We start from the raw sequence: 4,255 nt of genomic DNA, 5'->3' as shown, positions 1-4,255 counted from the left end.
ACTTCTTTGGCACCTCTGGATATACTTCTTCTGTAGAGCAGGCTTTCACACCTTAGCTTATAGCACCCTTCAAGTCATTTTATTTTTATAGAAAGACGCATTCCTGTTTTAAAAATGCTTTATGAGGCGTGTTTGATTAAACGGACAGTTTTCTAATTGTAGAATGCAGATCTGTGCAGCAATTGTACTGGATTTGACTGGGATTCTGAAAAACTTCTTGCAAAGGTATTTAGACTTTCATGAACCTATAATAAAAAACAGACCTGAAACTCCCTAGCTTCCAATCTCTGATGTTACTGTCCTGAAACTCGGACGTGATGTTCTGCAGACATGCAGTGTCCCTTTACTCTCGTTGTTTTCAAAACGACCTCCGTTGTTGGGCGCAGTTGAAGTGGAACTGGCCTGACTGCACAGGAAAGTACGGAATGATAAAATGTTTCTACAGCTCAAAATGTCCCTTAATGGGACTAGAATGAAATTCTAATATATGTATATCATTATAAGTCAATTAGACATCTCTGATTATACAGTATGTCCATTATACATAAATGGTTGGAGTTCTATTATACGGATACATTTAGAGGACTATTATACCTATATAGTTAAAGGTATAAAAGGTTTGATGTATAATAGACCTTTGATGTATAAAAGGTCTATTATACATCAAAGATAGGTCTTATAGGTGTAGAAACGAGTAAATCAAGCCAATGATTTGGTTTAGAAATTTATTCTGAAAATATACAATTATTCACACCTGAAAAATATGTAGTTCAAATTATGCATTTTATACAATATTGTAATAAACATGATAATGTTTATTACAATATTGTTTATTACAATATATCATAAAAAACACAACTAGTAAACTTCAGCTACAAATTATAGTAACATGGGAATATATATATATAGTAATGACAAACACAAAAACTAATTACATTACACGCTAATATTTAACTCAAAACCACATTTCGATTCAAATATAAGTTTTAAAAATCACAACTTCTATATTTCCATGAAAATATTTTTAATGTAGCACAAACACTACTTTCTAATAAAGACAGAATTAAACTGTTCTGTGTCTCATGGTGATCCTCCTCTCGATACTAATGAAATGTTTAATATGATCCCTCGAGAAAAAAAGGTGTCAATATCTGCCTGAAACGATTGATGCCCCATCAAACATTTTGTAATATCCCCGGAAGTTCATACTGTAGAAACCTGATTTGTTTTTAACCTTCTCGCAGCTACAGGCGAGACTGAAGCTGGCGATATAAAGGCACGCGCTGGTACACCTTCTCTAACTTTCACAATCTCGATAAACATTTTTTTAAGACCTTTGAAAAAATAGATATAGATATAGATAAAACTAGATAAAAAACATGAGCTTTATCAGTTTTTACGTTAATCGATTTTGAATCAAATTTGATCTTTTTACATTGCATTTTGCGTTGAAATGTAGCATGCATACCTAATCCACCAACAGACAGAGCAATATTTTACGTTGCCTTCCAGAGCTTCCAGCCTGTGATGGATTTGTATGGGTGTCTGTATGATACCACTACAGCACTGTCGCAGGTGCAAAATCCACTTTCACATGACTTTTTCAGTGTCTTCTCTCTCAAATGGACCGAAGCACAGGAGCCAATATAAGAGAAAACGACAGGTGTTTAAACAGAGTATGTCCCAATGTCTGCGACAACACATTTTGATTTTGTATAAACGCAAATGGTTTATCATTTAAAAGCCAACATCATTCTTTTTATCCCTGACGCTAATACGCTACCACACATGCGAGCTGTTGTGTGAAAGAAAATTCACATGTGTGTAGGAAGGCAGAATAAAATCCAGAACTGTATTGTTGATATCGATAAACAGGGCTCATGTTCACAATAAAACGTTATTGTATAAAACGTTAAGATTCATAAATATATTTTTTTAATCATGCAAAGTGTCTGTTAAACCATTCATGAACGATTTTTAGACAAAAAAAACACACCATTATATGAGAAAATATATTTACTATATGTGCATTTAACTTACTTTTTAACAATTTTAGTTTCAAGGTCAATGAAAATTGTTTCCCTGCTTTTTTGTCATAAATACACAAGCTTGTTATGTCTTGTGTCAGAAATAAACTGCATGAAATTTGCTAAAGCAACAAAACGTAAGTGCGACAAAGAAGACAAACATTTGCGTTTATAGTGCAATGTTATCTCGAGCCTTTAAAATTACTTTAAATGCAATTTGTTTTTCTCTGTAGCTCTAAGGCTTTGTCATTTAGGTGTGCTGTTTTTTTTTACATGTTGTAAAAAAGTCGCTAAATCATACGAAACATAAAAACTCCAATTGTAAACAATTGACCATTCATATTCCTGAATTTTAAACCTATGGAGTATTTATACTTTGTCTTTGTACTGTATTTGTGCATATTACAGAGCTCCTTTTCAAAAGCTGTCAGTATAGATTAGTGCTTAGGTTTCCTGTTTTTTTACCCAGGTGGTCCAGATAAGATTCTTGGTATAGGAGCGCGTCTGTGTTGCCTTCTGGATTTCAAATGAGCAGCTCAGTGCAGAAAAGAACCCTGTAGATCAGCATGTACATTTGCATGGACAGTAGATTTTTCAGAAAGTGTAATTGGATTATACCACGTGCCCCTGACGATGTTGTTGATACGTCATATGTGCTCTTTTTTGTATTATATGTATTTTTGTTGTTCAAATAACAAATATTAAAAAAAACTTTCAGGATGCTTGCTGCTGTAAAAATAAAATGACATCAAGGGCGCTGTATGCAGAGGTCTGAAACCTGCTCCACAGAAGAATTTTATCCAGAGGTGTTAAAGAAAATTGATTTATTTTCCTGACTGCAATGTATGGTGAAGCATAAAATCTAGCTGCATAAATCTCTATTACGTGTCATTTATGAAGGCGTTTCAAATAGCAGCCAGTGAAGGATTAACGCTTTTGGAGCATGTATTATATTCTAAATACTCTTATTTAAATAAGCTTAAATTCGCATACTGTTATTTAGACATCGTAAACCAGTCTGACCTCATACAACATTCTGTGCCCGCTGAGTAGATCTTAAAGCAGCTGCAGCCAGAGTAGCAGTAATGGCAACACAGTGCTTGGAGTTCAGCTTTTCTTATTTGTTCTGCAGAACCACTGGTATCGGAATATACTGATCCGCATAAGAAGCGCTACCGGTTTCAGATAGTTTTTATTGAGCGCTGCTCTAAACTTTACATTTGCTCAGGCTTGTTTTCCCCATGAAAAAAGACATTTCCCTAATTACATTTAACTTTTTTTTCCCTTATCATCAAGTAGAAATAAATAAAACATATCATTCCATTTAAGAGCCACATGCAGGATGGCTGGTGGTCCAAGGCGTTGCGTTCAGGTTGTAGTTTCCCCTAGAGATGTTTGTTCAAATCCCACTTCTGACAAAGAAGTTAGAGTGGAAACGATAACATCCCTAAGTAGAAAACATCTCACATGTCATGTGTTTAATGTTGAGTGTCTTAGTCGTTGCCTCGGTGGTTGATGGCTCTTCTCTCTTGCAGGGTGATGGCAAACTTCTTGAGAGAGGGAGTCTCCTACGTAAGGCTGCTCTTCGTCAAGAGCGGAGACAACAGGAACAGACTTCAAACCGACATTAATTACTGATAGCAGGCGAAAATGTCTTTGGAAAAGAGGAAATGACTGCTGACCGTAAACAGAGCTCACGCTCAGCTCCGGGCAAGCACTTCTCGTTAGTATAGTGCTGAGTTCCCCTGCTTGTTGCGCTGGAAACCGGGGCACGTTTCTGTGACAGGGCGCCGGTTTAATTCTTTTTAATTGTGGAATCATATTTAAATGTTAAACAACTGAGCAGCAAATTGCTGTAGACCAGGATGGCTGAGTGGTTAAGGCGTTGGACTTAAGATCCAATGGACAAGTGTCCACGTCGGTTCAATCCCCACTCCTGGTAGTGTTGTAATACATTTTAAGTGACAGAACACTTTGATGATTTACACTCTATTTAAATGTGAATTTACTAAATTTCAGTTCAGTTCTCTTCACTCCCACTCCCTGGCATAACTGAACTCTCACTATCGCACACCTAAGGCTTTACATGCATTAGCTGTGATACAGCTCCCAATAAAGACGGAATCAAACAGTTTGTTCTGTTTCTCATGGTGATCCTCTTCTCGATCCAAATGAAATGTTTAATATGATGCCTCGAGAAAAAAAAGGAGTGAATTTCCGCCTGTAAT

At 36.0% G+C, this 4,255-nt stretch overlaps 1 non-coding gene across 1 annotated transcript; it reads left to right on the top strand.

Annotated features, from left to right (window-relative positions):
* The first annotated feature begins 3,886 nt into the window (after window positions 1–3,886).
* trnal-uaa (transfer RNA leucine (anticodon UAA)) lies at window positions 3,887–3,969 on the top strand. Its single transcript has one exon. It is a non-coding gene; the product is annotated as a tRNA-Leu (tRNA).
* Window positions 3,970–4,255: the final 286 nt, after the last annotated feature.

Source organism: Lepisosteus oculatus, chromosome 14 (assembly GCF_040954835.1).
Source record: "Lepisosteus oculatus isolate fLepOcu1 chromosome 14, fLepOcu1.hap2, whole genome shotgun sequence".
NCBI lineage: Eukaryota > Metazoa > Chordata > Actinopteri > Semionotiformes > Lepisosteidae > Lepisosteus > Lepisosteus oculatus.
Note: the sequence above shows the minus strand (reverse complement) of the source record. Positions and strands in the feature narration are given on the sequence as shown.